The sequence below is a fragment of the Zonotrichia leucophrys genome, chromosome 2 (assembly GCF_028769735.1).
Source record: "Zonotrichia leucophrys gambelii isolate GWCS_2022_RI chromosome 2, RI_Zleu_2.0, whole genome shotgun sequence".
Classification (NCBI taxonomy): Eukaryota; Metazoa; Chordata; class Aves; order Passeriformes; family Passerellidae; genus Zonotrichia; species Zonotrichia leucophrys.
The window spans coordinates 40,823,776-40,845,159 of NC_088171.1; positions in this window are offsets into that span (position 1 = coordinate 40,823,776).

The following is a 21,384-nucleotide window of genomic DNA, read 5'->3' on the forward strand; positions in this document are numbered from 1 at the left end:
AAGGACCGTGCTTAGTTCTCTGCCAGTGTGGATGTATGTGCAGTACCCAGCCCTGAGATCAGAGGGGCTCAGCTCTGCACAGTGCTGAGTGGTAACTCTCACACCAGATCAGCAGAAGTCATGACACACAGTTTATTTCCTCTGGCCTTGCTAGCAATTAAACCCTCTTCAGGAGTCAAATCCTTAAATCCTCCTTGCATTATTTGTACAAAACCCCCCTCCCCCCTCCATGCCTTCAACATCCATATCCTTACTCCTGTGCACAGTTTCTCAAATTTCCAAAAAGGAGCCATAAGTATTGTGCTTTAAGTTGCAAGGTGAAGGCAAAACAAAGTAATTCTACCAGATGTAGCACAGGGGAAGGCTGTGCCCCTCAGCAGGCTGAGGATGCTGTTTACAGCATTGCTCTTACTGCACCCAGCTGTAGGAGTAGAAAAGGCTGAGAGGGAAGGGCAATACTTCCTAAAGGGAATGGTCGCTACAAAAATAATTCAGAAGTGCAAACTGACTTCTTGGGAAAGTCAAAACAAGGCAGCATTCAGCAGGGCAGAGCTGCCACTGAGCCCCATCAAGCAACTCACACAACCACATGTCAGAGCCAGAGGCAACTCCATGGCCCCCAACACAACCAACTGCCTCAGGACTCACACAAGGAGCCAGATGCTCTGTCTGGGAATCACTCTTCCACAGGTCGACATCAAGATCCCAGAACTGTCATTTTGAGATGAGGAAGAACAAGTACAACAGGGTGACATAAAACAAAGGTTGAACTGGACTATATTTGGGGTTGTTTGGTTGGATTTTAGAGCACTGAGTTATAAATAAAATACTTATTTCTGACTTACTTTTGCTTTGCTGCATGGCTAGATTTAGTTATTAAAAAAACATTCTATGTCCTCTTTATAAATATTAAGGATGGGCCCCAATTACATTTTTCCCAGCACTACTGCCTCAGGCTTGGGAACCCAAGGACACCAGCCCCTCATGCTCCTTTGAAAAACAAATCCTCAGATCACAGGCTGATTAGGCAAACAAACCCCTCCCTGTCCCAGCCATGGAGACAGGCTAGGGGAAGAAACATTTACCTAGCTCTCCACCCTGCTCTTAGATAAGAGTCTGAGCCATTCTTAATTTCAGTAATCAAGGATGCAGCCAATGACAATTGCGAAATCTAATTCAAAGGCAATGTCCATCCTTGGAGGCACATCCATCTGGGAAAAACAAACTTTGAACAGTTAACTCACTCATACCAACTTCTTTACCACCAAACAAAAAGGTAACAGAATGATCAAATCCAATTCTCTTGCCCTGATATTTTAACAGGATCACAATTTAAAGGAGAATGCCTAAAGTCTAACCTTACAAATTACTGATTTTTGCAGGGGGATCTTCCCATCATTTTTTTCTGCTATTGTAAAATGCACAACAATTAAATAGTGCCAGAGAAGAAGTCTGAAACAAAAATTAGGAAACTAGGCAACTATCAATTTAATCCATAGATACCTAAGTTTACATATTGGGAAGCAGCTGTGGTGTGTTAGATTCAGCTTTGCTGGGTCATTTTTGCCTTTGTAGCTTCATGCTGCTGCTGTTGCTCAGCATTCCGGTACAGGGGGAAGAAATGCAGGATATCTTGCAAGAATGTAGAAAGCATCATGTGTCTGGCATTTGGGCAAAATTTATTCATGTGTTACACCTGGATTAAAAAGAGTGCTTCCTCAGTAATGGAATGACCTGGCCAACCTTCTTTGCATGAAGTGTTGTTTTTTTGTAATTAGACCTAGTATTTTGTTGTTTTGTGAGAACACATCTGGTGTGTATATATATATATTATACCAGACTGTAAGTAGAACTGCACAAAAGGGGATCTGGGGAGATGACACCCTCCAGCAACTCCATCCAGCAGGTGGTACAACTGCCAGTGGTCTTTGCTCCAAATCCCACAAGAGGAGAAGAGAGATCCTTGTGTCCAAAATAGAAATATTCATCCTAGAAGCAAAAAGTGTTTTTGCTTTGGTATCCCCACAAGGATCCCCTCAAGTGACTCTGTAGCAGCAGGCTGAATCAGACTAGATCAGAGCTGATGTGGCAGCAGTGACAGCACTGCCTGCTCAGGGCCAGCCTCAGCGGGATGTGCGCTGCCAAGTTGGACTCTGTGGCCGCACGCAGAAATGGGGACTGGCATCATTCAGTGTTTTGCACCAGAGCAGGCAGACAGAGGGGAAACATCCCTGACCAGCACTAAATTCAATTGGATCTGTGTGTATTGTGTGATGGGAGTGGGGACTGGAGGCTTTTCTGCATCTTTGCAATGACTGGACCTTCAGACTGATCTATATGGGAGAAAACTCAAAGCAACTACAGCAGTAAAGCTGGAAAATGGTGAAATAGAAGCAATTAATGGCAAATGTTATGTGTCAATCCATCATAACATGGTATAAATGTTATGGACATAAGCACACTAGGAATGACCAGTGTAATGATTATCTCCTCTGTTGTATCTCTTGTAATGCCCTTAAACTCATAATCATCCATAATTCTTGGTATTGCAAAACCACACAATTTACATTTCAATACAAAGAAGAAGCAGGATAGATGTGAAGCTGATCTTACTGCAAACTTCCAATGAACCACCCATACAAACTCCTTCTAATATTCTGTATTCTCGTTCTTAAAAATGAAACTCCAGCACCAATTTTGGTTTAAATGTCAAATACAACTTCGGAAATTCCAAACAAAATGTCCTATGACATTTTAGGGGTTTTCCATTGTTTCACTCAACATTTTGCTACACTAAATCTCCATGAAAACTGCATCTTTCACTGCAATCACATCCCACGCATTTATGTGAGTGATGCCTTCAGAATATTCATATATGCTGTCAAATGCCTAGGGAACACCACAGGACCTAAATACATGTTCTAGACATACTTTTCTCTTAAAGATATTTTAAGAAGGAACTTCTCTCTCATCCTGAGTTTACCTATCAGGCACACATAAGAATAAATGTGTGTGTGTTTCAAACTCACAGTACTTTCCATACTGTTTTATACACAGCACCAATCAGGTTTAAAAGGGTCATTTCAGAACACCAAGACTGAGAAGAAATCACAGTAATAAAACATTGATCCTGGAGTGTGGGAAGTGTTAACACACAGACAGTGGAGAAAAAGTACTAGAAAAGAACTGCTTTATCTGTTCTATGTACACCGTGTTAAATAATCTGTTGACTCAAATCAGCTTGAATTTGTCTGTGTAGGTGTCATGCACAGGACTATTTGAATACACCAATCCATAGATGCAAAGATTTTGCCTGCAACAACAGCATCTTTCCTTGTTATAGATGTGTTGAATGATCTGTGTTTGCTGAGTGTAGGGGGAGAGAGCATGCTCCCACTAAAGGGCAGAGGCCCAAAGGGTTTTGCTCCATCTCTGGGAATCAGCTACAGCAGTTACTGCACCCCATTGCCCCCATGCCCCTGCTGGCAGAGGTCACAGCCCCCTTCCTATGGATGTCAGTGATTTGCACCTTAGAAAAAGTAATTTGTAATCCCTTGTCAGTGATTACAGCACCTTAGGAACAGGTGATGCAGTATTTACATAATGCACCCTTAGTTTTGCTTTAGGTTAACTCCCAGGCTGTGAATTTGGATGAGGAGCAAGCCTTGTTGTGCTATTCCCAATTTAGGTCATCTCTCTGGCAGACAGGAAGGGAAAGGTAAGAACACTTTCACCCAGGACAACTGACTCAGGGCCTTTAGCACTATGTAAAGGGCCATTTGTACCACTAAAGTTTTACTGATGATGACAGTATATTCAGGTAAGTATCTCACCTGTAGGAGTAGGACTTCATAAATCACTTCTTCTGGCCTTGGTTATTTGCTGTATACTAAGGTCAACTAACTGCTGGAGATTCCCTCCCATCAACACAGTCCAAGTGAGTGCCCGCAAAACAATACATGGGATTTCAGGGCACCAGTATTAAGTCTCACATGTCCATGAATATCTTGAAGTCTGTATCTTGCACTCCTGTTAATTCAGCCCAAGAGTAAGAATGCCTGGTTCAGCACAGTCAGGTGATTGTTCAGTGTTGATGAACACAGAATTGAACCCCTTGTACCAATTCTGGTACTTTGCCAAGTTTAATTCCACTGTTTTAACAATGTTATTTTTTGCTACCTGTTATGGTTTTAATAAAAAATCCCACTGTACCTGGTGTTCTGTCTATTTACCAAATAACCAGGGTCAAAAGATCATCCAGGAACCTCAATATTCTTTAATATAGGAGAAAAAAATAAAAGGAAGATAACATTTCCACCCTTTGACACTGAGATGAAAAACTTGGAAACTGAAACCAAGTCTTACCATTGCCCTAAAAAGTAGCCAACACTTACTGTTTAAATCTAGTTATTTGGGGACCTTCAGTCATTCTTTTTTGAATGTTGGGAACCATAAAAATGTACTTTACTGTTTTTAACTTTTTAGATAGGCTGGAATAACTGATCCATCTCAATCAGTGATGTAGATTTTTTTCTGCCTCTAGCATCATTCATGTAAGATTCACAAATCACTCCTTGTGTTTTCTATACAGTTATTGTGTCCTTATTCTTATTTCCAAGACCGAGAAGATTACTTGTCTAGGGCTTCCAGTTAGCCTAATGAAACTGGCTTTTGGAGGAAGAAGTTTTTAGAGATTTCTCTTTTTTTATACAGATGGTTAATTCTAAGAAAAAAATATTTGTTAAAATCTTTTAGATAGATTGAAAGCTAAATTAGATTCAAAGCAGATGGAACTATATAAGTGAAGTGTTCAAAGGTAGGCTACATGTTTTTTTTTTCCCTTAGAAGTTTATCCAAACAATAATGTAGTTTGTGCCTAGATTACACAGGGCATGAAACCAGCCCCATTAAAATCAGTAGGAGCCTCTAGACTTCAATGGAACCAGAATAAAATCCAGAAAGTTTTACTTCTCCAGCTTTAGAGCATTAGAGCATTCAATTGGAACACATCCTGTATGCAGAAGGATGTTAGTATTATCAAATCAGGGGAGGCCATCCTATAGGACTGCACCAGGCCATGTTTAATACCTACTACATTTGCTCTAGCCCCCAATGACTGATTTGTTTTCATTGACTTCTCTTGATCAGAATCATACTGAAAGAACTCCAATTAATTCCTTTAAAGACTCAGCAGTGAATGCATATGAGACACATAGCTATTAATTATCTGAGCTATTGTTCCTAATTATCTCCCATTCTCATCCATCTTTTTAAAAGGATGCTGCAGCCACATCACTTCAGTGTTCAAACATTGAAAACACACTCACAGTTTTCACTGCTTGAATATTCTTGACTTTTAACAATAAAAACTGGAAAATTTGCCTGTAATGACTGGGCTTAATTTTGTCATTGATGGGCTGCATCTCTGACTTGTACCAGAATGTAGCATAGCTTTCAAATTCACAAAACCAGAATTCAGTTACATGTTGGAGGTGAGCAGAGTGGAGTTTAAAAAATAGGTTGTGGTGAATAAAAAATATAATAAAGGACAAAGAGGAGACAAGTATTTTGTGCAGGATATGAACTGCCTGCAGACCAGATTGGTGTTAAATCCTGAACTTTAGTGAGTGGGTGATGAGCTGAGTTCATCTAACACCAACAAACATGATATAGCTACAGGGTATTTCACCCTGGTTAAATACCAGATGAATTAAAGGCTGTTGCCAGCAGCTGTGATGAATGTCACTGGGATGCTGTCTGATTGCTCTCTGGGTCTTATGAGTGAAGTATGTCGGCTCCTTCTTTGTTAAGGTCAGCATGTATTTCTAATGGTTCATCTGCAGGGCTTTGCTGAAGGCAGCAGTGAGAACACAGGTGCTGGAAAATGTCTCTTTCATGCAGTACAGACTGAAGCAAGCGGGACTGAATAGTGTAAGGAGGAACTTTTGTATCAACATGTTTGCAGTGTAGAAAAAAGGCTCACAGATCAGGACATAAAGTGACAGGCATTTGTGGATGGGATGAACATACTGCCAAAGGAGAGGGTATTTTATTTAACTTCTATAAGCAAATAATTTGCCTTGAGTTACCTGCTCAGAGAGACTTGCACAATTTTTATATAAAGGTGTCATCTCTATGACATCTTTATCAAAGGAGCAGAAGGAAAACTGAAGGAGCCCAAGGCAAAGATGCCTGAGTTACATATCACAGCTCCAAAGGTCTCCATGCCACATGTTGATCTAAACCTAAGTGGCATCAAAGGTGCCAAAGGGTGATATGAATTTTTCCATTCCCACTATATGAGCTGATTTGAAGGGTTTTGAACTAAAGCTCAAAGGTTTTTTATTTCACTGTATAAAAATCCTACTATTTTAAGAAAAGTTCTACTATTTTAAGAAAAAAAAAATTGTCACACTGCAAATCCTGTGCTCAGTTTTGGGCCCCTCACTACAAAAATGAAATTCAGGGTCTGGAGTGTGTCCAGAGAGGGGCAACAAAGCTGGTGAATGTCCCGTTTATCTCGGCTGTTTGAGGGGCCTGAAAAGGCTCTGGGTGGCCTTGGGGCAGCCCGCGTATCGAAGGACGAGAAGAGGCTTCAGTTCTTCTTTCTGGTTTTATGTTTATTAATTGTTTATCTAAAAGATGTTCTTTCAGCCGCCAGAGATCTGCACAGCAGTCAGCCATGGGCACACTGTCTCTGCCCTCCGGGCAGCCACGTATCTTTATACCCTTTGCTACGTATACAATATTTATCATTTTTCCCCAATACCATCTATTGTTATAACTCGGTGTACTCTCAGTAATAACCAATAGAAAGGTGCCACCGTGGCCAAAGAAGATGGAGGAGAAGAGGAAGAAGAAGGAGGACAGGACACACCCCAATTCCTCCATCTTACTCCTCCAAACCCCCCTGTACAGAAATCCTAAACCTTGTGTCTCACTCTCTAATTAACTAATCCCTTCACCATTCACCCTGTGAAGCCCTCATCCTTGTCGTCTCCTGTGTAGGGTTAAAGTCCAGCTACCAGACACTTCTGGCAACATTCCAGGAGTCCCGAGACCCCCAAGCTGGTCTCGGAGGCTCAGCATCTCAGGACTGAGATCTTGAGATCCGACAGGTGAAGTGTCTGGAGCACGAATTTGATAAGGAGCAACTGAAGGAGCCAGGGGTGTTCAGCCCAGAGGAAAGGAGGCTCAGGGCCTTATTGCTCTCTACAGCTGCCTGAAAGGAGGGAGTAGCCAGGTGGGGGTCGGTGTCTTCTCCCAGGTAAGAAGCAATATAACAAGAGGAAATGTCCTCAAGTTGTGCCAGGGGAGTTTAGATTGGATATTAGGAAAAATTTCTCTACTGAAAGGTTTCCCAAGCACTGAAACAGGCTGCCCAGGAAATGGTGGAGCTCTCATCCCTGGGGGTATTTAATAGATGTGCAGATGTGGCACTTGGGGACATGGCTTAGTGGTGGACTTGGCAGTGCTGGGTTGGCAGTTGAACTTCATGATCTTTTCCAACCTAACTAATTCTATAACTTAATGATTCTCATTCTTTCCAATCCAAAAGCTGCCTACCTCAAAGGAAGAAAAGATTAACAGAAAAAAGTAGTGGTAGCCCTGTAACCCACTTAAGTTTGAACAAGTTAAAGGGAGAAGGTTGGACTTGATCTTGGATGTCTTTTCCAACCGTAGAATTCTATGATTCTCTGTTTAAAAAAATCTCAAAATGAGAAAGGACCAATGATTGCCTGTTTTCAAGGCTTGCAAGTACTGGGTTTTGAGACAGTGATTCAGAGAAGAGGTTATGAGCTTTTTAATATTCCTGATCCTCTCTGGATGATTACCTATATTAACTTAAGTGCTTCTTTTTCTCTGGTGTTCCTTTGTACAGAATAAAGTGAAGGTTGGCTTTCACAGTAATGGGATATTTCAAGTCACTCACTTTGCCCCCCATTCTCAGCTATTCCTCCTCCAGTCTGTCTCTACATAATACTGTCAGAGGAATAATTCCTGAATTTTTGTCATGATCAACACTTGCATAACAAAATAGGCACACTACGACATCTTATTGTTTCTCAGTGAACAAATGAACTGGATGTACTCCTGCCCTGGAAACCTCCATGCACTTCTTTAAAGAATATTTTAAAAGAATATTTTATCATTACTACCAACAAGCCAAATTATTAAGCTGTTCTAATGGCAGGAAAACCTGTTCTAGTTAATTCTCACCTTGCTCACTAACAATCTCTTGAGGTAAGAGGATAACTAAGACTTTGCCTACACTCCAGAGTAACCCTAATCCTGAATGTTGATAATGGGTACAGGTAAATATAGTCAGACTGGAACTTGCATCGACTGAAGGAACTCACCCAACATCCATCATGATCAGAGTGATGAGAATCTGACCACATCCAGCAGAGGCCTACTAGGCAAGCTCTGTTGACTAGCTCAGTAGGACTAAACACGCTTCTGGATTTACTTGTCTTTCCATGAATCAGCTTTTCTGCATGCATGCACAGACTCACTCTCACACATGCTCTCCATGCTTGATCCCACTGTTCCACATGTGCCATGAATCCCCAGTGTCTGAAACATGTTGAAAAGCCACAGATGCTTCTCTGCATGTATGCAGTGATCACTTGTCTGGCCAACTGGCAATTGATTACTGCCAAAAGTGCTCTACAAGATGGTTAATGTTGCCATTTGGGCATTAGGAACATCAGTATCAGTCCCTTTGCCTTCCTTTTTTCTTAGCACAAAGTCTCTCTAATGTCAGGAGATCTCAGGAGGACAGAATAAGCGTTTATTTGGAGCCTCTTGGATGTGGGTAGCAAGGCTGACATGATATAATTAGGGGCAACCCTAAAACACTTAGAAAAAAAAAAAACACACCCCACCATTTAAAATAGTGCACAAAATTCATGAATATCTATAGGAGACACACTCTTAGAGCTTGATGTGAAACACAGGTATGACTTTGTGCCAGCTATTCCACACATCAGATCCAGTCTGATATGTGCTAGTCTAATTCACTAAAAAAGAAAAGAAATAGGAAAACCCATGACAGTTTTCTATTGTTACAGTGAATTAATTTGGCTCATGGGAGAGCCCAATGACTGCTACAGCTGAAATAAGGGAAGAGGCACAGAAGTAGTGAGGGAAGAGCAGAGGAGGATAGTTACTCTGTCATGGCAGTTGTCTGTTGCTTCAGTATCATACTGAAAGCTAACATAAAAGCATACGTAGCCAGTTCAGAAACAATCAGCATATTTTAAAGTTACAGAAGGTGGTGGCAACACCTGACCTGTAATCTTTGTACCAAAGACTTACTGGAAAAAAAAAAAAAAAAAGAAAAAAAAAGCAAAAAAAAAAAAAAAAAAGGCAAATATATAACTAGGGAACCTCACTTAGTACAAGTACTTTGTCCCACACAATGTTCCTTGACACAAGTGCCCTCTTTGTCCCCTCCTCTGTTATTCCCTTCCACCACAAAATCAAGGTGAAAGCTTCACAGCCCTGCCACTTCATCATGGCTTGCATTGCAGTAAAACAGAACTCCAACTAAAGACAGACAAGTCTTAGTTAAAAAAAATTACTGTCATTAATTCTGTAAGTTCCCCATCTGACAGATATCATCAGGGTCAACCAAAGTATATTGGGATTTTTCCAGTGGTGTGAAGTTAGATGTGTTCCCCAAACCAGGACTGGGCTCAAGATACCATTTTCCACCATTCCAGCTCCAGTAAAATTTTCACCAAAACTCAGTGAACATATAGTGAACCATATGCTTTAGGAGAAAATAAAGCTCATGCCACTTGACTTGGTTTTGGGTGCTGCTCATGCAAAAACATTCCCATGACAATTTACAGTCCTGGTGAGATTCTTGCTGAGCTTCTACAGCCATACAGGCCAGAGCTGGGGCTGGCAGTCACTGCAGCAACTGTCCTGATTTCCAATCACACCAGTTTCTCCTTGCTCTAAGGCTGGCAGTGACTGAATGCAACAGAAACCACCAAGCTGGTCCCTTACCAGTAAAGGCTGGTACAAGTCCAGCAGATCTGTGTCAGACAGACTCAGCTACATTTAAAACCAGGTTGTAGTAAAGTGAAAGAATAATGCTGTGCAACAGGACTTGGTCTTTCATTTAATTCTCTCCATTAAACTGCTCATTTGCACTTTGAAGAATATTGACCCTGAATGCTGAAAGAAAATTACTGAGTACACATTTTTCTTCATCTTCACAGCATGTAATTGTTCTATTTCTTTTTGACAGATGTAGGGCAGTACTGACTTCAATTACTTTCCTTCGTACCTCTCACCTAGTTCTCAATCTTCCCCTATTCTTTCCCGTTTACTCTCTTACCAGAAGCAATGGGCTCACACTCATAAACTGAAATGAGATCCACAGAAGCTGATGTACAAGGAAGGGACTTCTATCTGTCACTTACAAATGAAGATATTTGAAACTTCAGCCAAAGAGTAGAATAGTTGTTTGGCTCAATAGTGTCTTAAAACACTGTAAATAAATCTATTAGAGCCTCCCTCTCAAAAGGTCTCAAACTTTTGCCATATCTTTTCTTTTCTTAACAGCTTCATAATCTTCAATTACACTACTTTCAATTTGTGTTTCTTAATTAAGGTCACCAGTAACAGAAAATGAAACCAATTTTTACTTTAAATGCTTGTCTGGTTATGATAAACAAATCCCTTTAGTAGTTTCTGTGAGTTTGAAAATATCTGATTTCTTCATCAGTACGTAAAATGTGGTTTTCTACCGGGCTCTGATAGCACACTGAAAACCACAGCATTGACAAGGTACATGATTTCATAAGTGAGCACTAATTTTTAATGACTGAACTTTTGCATGGAAATGGAGATTGGTTTCTCATTCTCCAAGCTGCTCATGCACTGTAGCTCCAAGAAGAACCATGAGGTACACAAATCCTGTAGTCTACCATGTCCCACTTTTAGTTCACACATCCACCCAGAATGGACCCCTCGTGTATAGCAAGTATGTTATTAACGCAAATGATTGAGGACAAGGCTACTTGTGTCAGCAGCAGCACTCATTGCTTTGCTGAATCAAACTTGTGCTGTACTAAGTTAAGCACACACATTTGCACTGCAGTGTGTTCTCAAAGCAGCACTGTGAAGTGTCTGCTTTTTCAGTGCCTAAGCTGAGGGGACACTCAGAGTTGAACAAAACAAAGAACAGCTCATAAGACTAACTACGGGGCACTAACAAGTACCTGAAATTATTTGGAAAGAGGGGATAAGTGGGGTTTGAGAGCTACCAGAGATTTCTTATAAAATGACCCAATATAAGATATTCCAGGCTTGTCCTCCTCCTGTAAGATTTATTTTGTACAAAAGTATTCTTGCATAAAAAGCAAGCCAATGTTGCAGTGTAAAACCTGCAACTGACGTCCATCAAGCTAGCTTTTCATGAAAAGGAATTATGGAAGGAAAAAAAGAAGGGAAAAAGAGAGGAAAAATGAATTCCTGTACGATGTAAATATCTACAAGAATAAGAGTTTTGAATTGGATGACACCACAGTGGAATCTAAAGTTCAACTATGTCAAAAACTTCTAAGTAAGCAACAGAGAGTTTCACTTTCACACAAGATTACTCACTGGACTCTTTGGAACCAAATAGTAAAAGATTAAGTTTTTCTGAGTCAGGAACCTACAGGAGTTGTTTTGCCATGTGTTACATTATGCCACACCATAGACAGAAGCTAAAGAACAAACATGGAGGAGTAATTAAAAAAACATTAGCACTGCAAAGCACCATAGTGCTGACGCAAAAGGCTCAAAAACTTTGAACTGGTGAAAGCAAAGAGAGGGAAATTTCTTTCTGACTTGAACACTCCCCTCATACTTTAACATGACTTTACTGTCTGATGGTTGTCTCTTCCTGAAAGTAGTCTGTGAAAATGGGGATGGGATGTGAGACGCATGGAAATAACAGTGAAAACACAAAAGAGATAGGACTGGATTTTGCACTGTATCCATTGTTGGTTTGATTTTATCCCACTGAAGCTATTATACAACCTTCAATAATTCAGCAGAGCAAAGCTGTAACAGGACTGTGTCCTTCCAAAAATTTGATTTTTTAAAGAAATGCAACCAAAAGACTTCCAGGACAGTAGGAGTCCCCAATCAAAAAGCAAGGAAAAAGAACCTCTTTCCTTATTTCCAGTGAGGAACTTGAGTTTTCTTACTTCTGAAGAGGAACTAGCTCTCTGAAGTGAATCAGCACACTTGCTAGACAAGGCAAAAAGAGGACCTTTGCCTTTGCTGTCTGACTCTAAATTGTTGAGACAATTACTGCAGTTTGATGTTTGTATAGAGAAAGTGTGGCCAGGAAGGAAAAAGACTTCCTCTCCCGAGGACACCTGTTCTAAGAAGCTCTGATAAATTGAATATGCATAGCACAGAAGAGGCACTTGCAAAGTGTTAAGTAAATCACCTAACAAGTAACAAGGGAGGTGGGAAGAGGAAGAACGGAAGGATACAAGACAGACAGACTATAAGATAAATCAAAGCATACACAGAATGCCACAATGAATGTGTATAACAATATTTAAGCTATTTGATTTTTTCCCATTAGAAGAATGCATTTCTTTCACAGTTTTCAAAGGCAAACAGTGATTTCATTAATTTTTCCACCTTTCCAACTCAGTAGATTAAAATGAGAAAATACTCCATGTTAGCCTTATGAGTCATTGTTTTCAACATGAGATAACTTCATTTTAAATCCAAAATTTTTACATTTCCCACTTACTCAAATTTGTGACTTTTCAGAATTTGTTCCTTAACACTACCTCTTTCTGATTATCTTAGGTCCATGCAGAAATCATTCTAGAATGGCAAGATTTTTAGCTAGACAAAAATTCAACTTGCTGAACAACTCAAACATCTATCTTTCCTCTGACAGCTGCATTTGGTGCCCAAGACCTATGAAAAACATAACATAGCCTAGATTTATTGTATTATCATAAAATTTTAAGCATAACCTCCTGAGTTTGTGACTGATAAGATTGCATGCTGAAATAAGATTTGAGCAGAATTAAAGATTAATTAAGATTACTGAAAATATGGGCAAACCTCATATCTGAGATGCCTCAATAACTTGCCATCAGCTGAAAGGAGAGATCTGCTTTCCTGTTGCTCTACTCCTACTGGTACGTTCCAATGCCATATAACTTCTTCCAGCCTTACATGGAGTGGAAGACCCCATGGCAGCAGCTCTGGAGAAAATTCAGCACTAAACTGTTCATACTTTTGCTGCATAATGACCTGTTGGTTTAGCAAGTTCAGCAGTATGGGATCAGGAGAGAACAAGAGGTGGTGCAGGGTGGAAAGGGTGCCAATAGATCAGCCTCACTGTTATTATAGAACTTAAAATTTGGCATATTTTTCAGGCTCTTACTAGCTTTAACATATATTTTTGTTATCTTTAATTGCTAAGAGAGAACTCAGCCCTAGAGCTATTTTTCTTTTATCCAATGTACTGAACACCATCTCCCACTAGTCTCGGGGAGCAGAGGGAAGTCAGTCCTGCACAAAATGTCTGTCCTGACAGCTACCAAGGAAGCCACTGACAAATCTTCACTGCTCAGTGCCTTCTAAGCCCATCCACATGCTATTTGTCCTGCACTTTTATATGTGTCACATTTACTTGCTTAAAAAAATAATACCTGCGGTCATCTCAAGCACAGATATGATGGCTTTTTGTTGGTAACATGTTTGCACTTTGCTAGAGGAACCTCTGCCCAACCGAGGCTTATTGTTGACTTCTCTTAAGAACAGCAGGTAGGCCAAACTTTTCACACATAACACCTATATTTAGCACCAAATTGACATGGAGGACTACATGACAGCAGGATGGCATTAGAAACTTTTGCTGGTAAAGCAGTGTGCAGCACAGAGCTGGTTAGAGGTGTGATTTTCATGCAGCACCGCTAACATCAGCCAGAGTGCTAGCACAGACACAGTTAAAAAACTCCTTCTTGCCTGTAATAGCTTATTTCATTCAGGGAACTGACACAAGATGCAGCACAAAGAGGTGTTTTGCTGATAGAAGTTGGGGTGGACATCAACAATGACCTAAAGCAAGTGGGTGCTCAGCTGTGATCACATTGTATCACAGAAGTACCTCTTCACTGGTACATACCACAAGGTTATTGTTAGCTGGGAAAGCTGCTCCCAGTCAAAGCTGCATTTTCCAGAGGGGAAGGCAACAATAGGCTTACACCAAAACCAGAACCAGCTTTATGCAGGGAAGTGTGCATCAGGTTTGGTGTCTTGCCTTTACCAGGACTCCACAGAGCTCAGGTAGTTGGAATATGTTGTGGCAAGTTTTAGGTACCCATTCTTAATACCTATGTTCTGAATAGCTGGGTTCCTAAGTCTGTCCTCACAAAGACAGTCTGGGACACTTAAAGTACCTTCATGACATCTCAAGAAATAAATAGGATTAAATGGGTGAAGGCTGAACCCTACTGTGTGTGTGTGTGTGTGTGTGTGTGTGTGTCAAAGAGAGAAGGGGCAGGGAGGGAGGGAGACAGAGAGAGAACGAAGGAGAGAGAGATCCTTTTCCTCATAAGTGTGAAGGAAAGCTACCAACATACCACTTCACATAAACATCACGTTAAGCTCTACTGCTGTCAGGGCTAATTGAAATTTACAGGATTGGTACTTGCAAGTATTAACCCAGGAACTGTCAAACTTCATTATTTCCAGTGGAATCTGACAGTCTTGTCTTAACATTATGAAGTGTCAGTCTCTTTTCCTTTGATGACAGAGAAATAACATCTGCATTTCCCCACCCAGAAAGGCTAAAAGGGCATGAAAACTAGTGTTATGGTCAGTATTTCAGTGTTCTCAAGATCATGATGGTCTAGTCACATCTCTTGTCACAAACACAAAAGAAAAAAAAAAAACAAACCTAATTCTGTTTACTTTATATTTTTACCTTTATCATTCCCTGTTGAGTCAAATAAATACTACAATTTCCCCTTAGCAAAAAGAATGCTACAGTTAACATTTTTGATTAAATGAATACCTAGAAAAGCCCATTCTTCCTATGTTTACAACTGACTGAAAGGACTGAGGACTCTGTAGCAAAAGGCAGACAGAGAAAAGCAGCTTTTTGTCTTCAGAGATCTGTGTTCAGCTAAAAGCTTGGGCATGATGTAGAGGCTGTATCCAGTACAAGCCTCCTTTACTGCTCCAGGTTCTAAAGTGCTGTCCACAGGGATGAATTTAATGTCTTAAAAAAAAGAAAAACACCCCTATATTAACATGAACTGAAGCCTTATACAGTGCTCCACACACAGATCTTTAACCACACTCTATTAAAGCCACTACTGATCTTTTTCCCAGCATCATTGATACCCCTGCCTGGCTGAGTTGTTTATAGCCACAGATGTTCCTGGGTAAAAAAGAGCGAATATATAGATAAGCAAAAACCAAAATAAAACAAAAACACCCACAAAACAAAAGCAAAATAACTCCCCCTAAAAAACCCCAAAAAACAAAGCCACAAACATCCCCCTCCAAAAAAACCCCAAAAACCAACCAACATCACCCACTCCCCCTGCCTTCAACTACTCAAATTCAAGAACTTGCAAACTAACTTTCTGACATCTCACTTAAAATTACACTGGCAGTGAGCAGCTTCAGGTGGACTGAGGAGGGTATCTGGGGCCGGGATGGATGGACAGATCCATCTTCCCCAGAAATAAATAATTGGAGGTAGCATTATATATACAACTGCATTTATAATAGCTACCACAATATCTTGCTACAGGAGTGAAAAAAATTTATCTAAAATGAAAGGAGCAGCAGCTGTATTTTTTCAGTTCAAATCCAAGTGCTAAGCATTTGCTTCTAAAAGCCTGTGCACAGATTTGATCCACAGGACACCTTTTGAAAAAATAAGATTCCACTTCTCACCAGCAGTGCAGGCAACATAGGAAGCCTGAAAATGTAACAATATACATAGCAACAGTGCAAACCGTTAAGCCAAAACTAAGTAAAATGTACCAAATCTGAGCAAATTGCCCTCCACAAACAGCCTGAGATGAGCAGTTCTATCACAGATTTTTCCTTCTCTCACTTTCCCTCCTGTAGTTGCTTATCTCCTCTTTTCCCTAATGCCAAGTTGCAGTGTGTGAACCCAAAAACAGAAGGATTTGGGCTTAGCCTAGTGGAGTCAGAGCCTGTTCCTGCAAGTAATGCTTGGGCCATGACATGGCACCCACAAAAGAAGACGGAACCAAAAGCCTTGGGGCTATTGTTTTGTACAAAACTTACAGAATTAACATTACCACCTACAGGTTTAAAAAACACATTTCCAATGATATTTCCAATGTATCTGTCTATTGACAGATAGAAAACATTAGAAATGTAGAAAAAATTAAAAATCAGTGGATCAATCAATGGATCGATCAATCAGTGGATCAACCACTCCATCAGGTTACCTGAGATAATTGCTGGCTGTGAGTTATTAATTTTTATTGTTAGTGTTTCCATTACTCTCAAGTTCATTAAGGTGCTAACTTGAACGTACACAGGCTAGTGCCTATTCTCACATTCAACTGGCTAAAAGAATTAAAATAATTTCTATGATCATAAGTACAACAGATCTCATAAACATTCAGAAGTGGCACGTTTCCAAGTACTCAAAAAACTTTCTTGACAAAAAATGGATCAAAAAAAAGATAAGTAGTTTGATGAGGCTGAGAGGAAGAACATATTTCTTGCTCCTTTTCCATCTCAGTTCTTTCAGCTCCAATAAAAGCACAAAAGCAGAGGTGAGTGATCATCATCTCCTGTTGATATACACTCTCTATAACTATGAGAATAATTGACAAAATCCTAACTAAAATCAGTGATTATAATCATAGAAATAACCATGGCACACTTGCCTAATCCATTTATTCTGCTTACCTGCAGGGAGGCAATATTCCAAAGTACAGGACACAACCTATTTGACATTCAGGTCCTTTTTACTGGAGAAAGCAGAAAAAGAGAGAATTCAAATGGAAGTCTATTTAAAAAATGCACAGTACAGGAGAATTCCACTCTACAAGGATAAGTTGAACATTCATTTACATTGCAAGATATTTTAAAAATTTGAGGATTTTTTTTCCACACAGGTTCTCACTTGACTGTAGAACTTTCACGGGAAGCAAGAAACCAAGAACGTAAGAAGATGAAATAGTGGATTGGACTTCATTATACAAATATCAAGAGAATCCAAATATATCATAATCAACCACAAAATTCCTGAAGGGATGCTAAACCTGGTTCATTAGAACTTAATTATTAGAGGATAATACACATCCTAGTGTCATTCACTGTCAGGCACTGGATGTTGTACTCTAACTGTAGGTCTGATCTAGTAAAGACATTTCCATATTTCTGATTTGGCTGAAAAACTAAAGCTTATTCACACATTTTATCATATGTGTATCCTTTTGATAATCATAAAGTAATTTACAGCATTTGAAAACCATCCATAAATGAGGCTTTTTATTAGCATGTACCTAATCCCATGTTTGGCATCTGTTACAAATATTTTTCAGGACATGAACAATTAATGGTATAATTACAGTTTTCATATTGGCTAATATCTTTAATTCTGGGCATATTATAGGTTTAGCAACATTTAGCAGCATTTAGCCTTGAAACAGAGTCCAGCATTATAAATATTTGCTAATAATTAATAGCTGTTTTGATTATTGCAAACTAGCATTTAATAAACAAAACCAACAAAAAAAGCAAAAAGAATAATCAAACTGCATTTCCTGAGTATCTTCCAGAAGCTCTGTTATGCTTACCTAGCAACATCTTTTCCTGTTTATATAAATTATATCAATGCATATACCATGGTAAATGCTGATATATCAGGAATTTATGGGAATAAAACCCCCCCACATTTAGACTGGCAAATTCATTTTGTGAAAAACAAGAAGTCCAGGCAGAGGATGAAGATTATTCTCACTTGAAACAACAGAACAATTGGTTTGGAAAACAGAGCTTAATGTGTGAGCTGGCAGCTATCCAAGTATCCCAGAAAGATGTTAATTTTCTTTGCTCAGATGCTTCTCAGTCTCTTCCTGAACTCCTGGTTTATTGTGACAGTCAAAAGCTGCACAATATAACCTCTCACCAGGTTTGGTGATCCTTTGAAGGAAACAATTTTCACCTGAGGATCTAGAAACAAGAGAATGTAGGTTTGATTCCACAAACCGTAATTCTTAATTGTATGGATAAATTGTCTGTGAGATATATCTTTATGGACTGGGGATTTTTTGTGTACTTTCTTTCAACTACCCTTTATAATTTTGCTTTCATCCTCTTTCTGTTTTTTTGCCTGGAGAAAAATCACAAATGCCCATACTGCAATGCATTCTCTGACACTCAGTAAGAATTTAAGACAAACACTGTTGATATTTTTCTTTAGCAGAGAACTGGATGGATTTCCTACTGGCTATTCCTATGATTTATGTTTTGTATTATTTGTATATTATTTACATTCTGAAATATTGCCATTTGTTATACACAAACTCATTTATTTCCTGTTCACACTTCAACCTCCAATACTACACTGACTTTTGTCCTCTCTTGAAAGCCATTCATTAAGTTGAAAAATTAACAGACATCTTCATTCTTGTGCAGCTAAACTCACAGGGAATCAGTTGCCAATAAAAGTAGAAAAATAACTGCTTAAAAGTGTCAAAGATGCTAATTGAATTCCAGTTAACCTGGCTTGGCTGAAAGCCAGCATATCTGGTAAGGACTGACAGGGAGCAAAGATCTATCTGCTGCCTATGTATTGTGTATGTTTTTCCTAATGCCAAAAAGTTGTTTGGAAAAGGAGTAGTAGCAATGTGTGCAAAGCAATTTTTTCTCCTATTATATCACTTTGCCTAATGTGTTATTGTCTTATGGTTAAATAGTTATTATCATTCAGTGACCATGATATAAAAGAAAAGAATGAGTAGAGAATGATGTACATGATGAACAAGAACTTCTTTAAGTGCTATTTGCAGTTCCATACCTAAAAAAAATGGCAGAGCAAAGCTAAGAAAGTAGGGAGAACAGCAAATAAAATAATAAAGCAGAGAGAGCTCCTCCTTTGTGAGAGACTAAACTGGATGGAACTCCAAGCTGGAGTTCCAAACTCCAAACTCTAAACCTGTCTTCTCAGCAGATGGCTGAGAGGACAGGTTTAGAGGCTTATGGACAAGGTGAATGGTTGTGCAGCAAGTTCCAAACTATTTTAACAAGGGGTTACAGAACAAATAGGTGACCCACCTAGAAATAATTTTTTAAGTAGTTAGTTTGGTTTTAACCAACAGGAATGAACCTCTGGAATATACTGCCACAGGCAGTTGTAGATGCAGAAGATATCATCAGATTAGAAGAAGTCTGAATAAATACATGGACAGCAGTAAGTAAGTAAGTAAGCACACGTTAACAGGCATGATGCATTCTCAAACATTCCTTATCCAGCAGTTGTGGAGGGTGGGAAAATGGAAGAGAAAAGGACTGCAGAGAGTAGCTAGGGTTGCATGCTGTTCCCAAATGGCATCTGCTGTTGTCACTGCTGGGAGAATACACTGGATAGGAAAAGGAAATAAAAAATTGCCCTGTTGGATTAGACCATTGCTAACACCAGCATCACATCCTCTATGCTTATCCTGTATTCTGATTTCAACATGCTTGTACCATTTCCAGCACAAGACCCTCTGTGCCAAAGGTTCAAGGAATCAAAATAAACTTTAAGGTACACCCAAGTCTAGAGAAACTACCTAACATGCTTGCTGAAGGCCTGATGCAGATCCTAGTTATTTGACAACATAATTTGTTCCAATTTCCCCTCCTCTTTTAAAAAACAACCTTGCCTCTAGAACTTTCAATAGTGCATGCATTCTACCAATGAGGCATGTCTAGTTAGATGTGATTAGAGGCAATAATGCCCTATTAACCTCAAGTTAGACTTACAAAGGTAAAGCAAATACATCCCATCGGAAAACCAGTGTTCATTTAAGAACTTCCCTTTATTTTTCCCTGCTGGAAATCAATACATTGCTATGGTAATTCACCTATTTTATCCTCAAACCATAATAACATACAGATCCAAGGAAAGAAAATTAGCCTCTACATAAAAGTATAAAATTAGCAGCACGTGTCCTTACTATGATAATCAGAAATACTTAAAGTTGACCTCAAAGCAAAAGTAATTGGGTTTCTGCTCTTTTGTCTCTCTTAATTATCTCTGGAGGGGATACAAAAAAAATTGTCTTTTGTTTGTTTTCTGCATTAGAAATGCAGATGTTTTTGGCCTTGGAAATCTTGAGATCTAAGACTTCACATAAACCTGGAAGTGACTAGCATAGAAGGGAAGAATTCTTATGGTTTTTTGACCTTGAATGTCATGTAAAGACAAATGGACAGAGCACTAGACTAAATGGTCCTGAGAAAAAGCATTATGCATGCTTATTCCTGAAAACAAGGCAGATGAATCCACATGCTTGATATGTATAAAAAACAGATGCAGTTTGGATTCTTTAACCTGGAAATGATTTATATACATTTACTTTCAGGTAAGCCATGGACTTACCACTCACTTATGCACTTTACAGAGCCCATACAGTTCTTCCACATTATCTTGGCAGACCTAGCTCCTCCATCTATTCTGCTAACAATGCAAGTTTATTTATTAGCCCTTGCCACCAGATTATGGCATGTGCCATATACCAAGATTGCTGCTTGGTATAAACTCATGGGCACATGTTTTTCTAATGAACACATAGCATTCTTCAAGGAAAAGAGAAAATAAAAGAAAACTGTCACACCCTTTTGAGCAGAGTTGTATTTTCTGAAAGGGTTTTCAATTAATCTAGGTACGAATTCATATCCCCTATTCTTTTTTGTCTGTCTAACAAATCTTGCAGTAGATGTTTTTATTCTTGCATTTCTTGATTGGTTGTTAGCTAAAAATGTTGTTATTTTCTACTTTTTAACATAGGAAAAACATCTGCTTCCTCGTATTTACAACTATCTTGCAAATAATTGCAACATGGTCTCTAGATTGCTACACCAGGGCACATAACACCACCTTTTGCCATTCTTCCATCACTGACTTTCTTGATAAAGACCTGTAGTCTGTAACACCACATATTAAGAAACCTAAGGCTAGATTACCAAATAAAATAACAGCTAATTTCTGCAGATAGTTCTTCTCTAGGAATAGCAAACATCTTTACTTCTCATACCAAAACCAAGGGAAGAATTACAACTTTACCCAGTAAAACATGGTCAACACAAGTTTAACCATGAGTAACATCTTTTTAAAAAAATCCTTGAAATTCA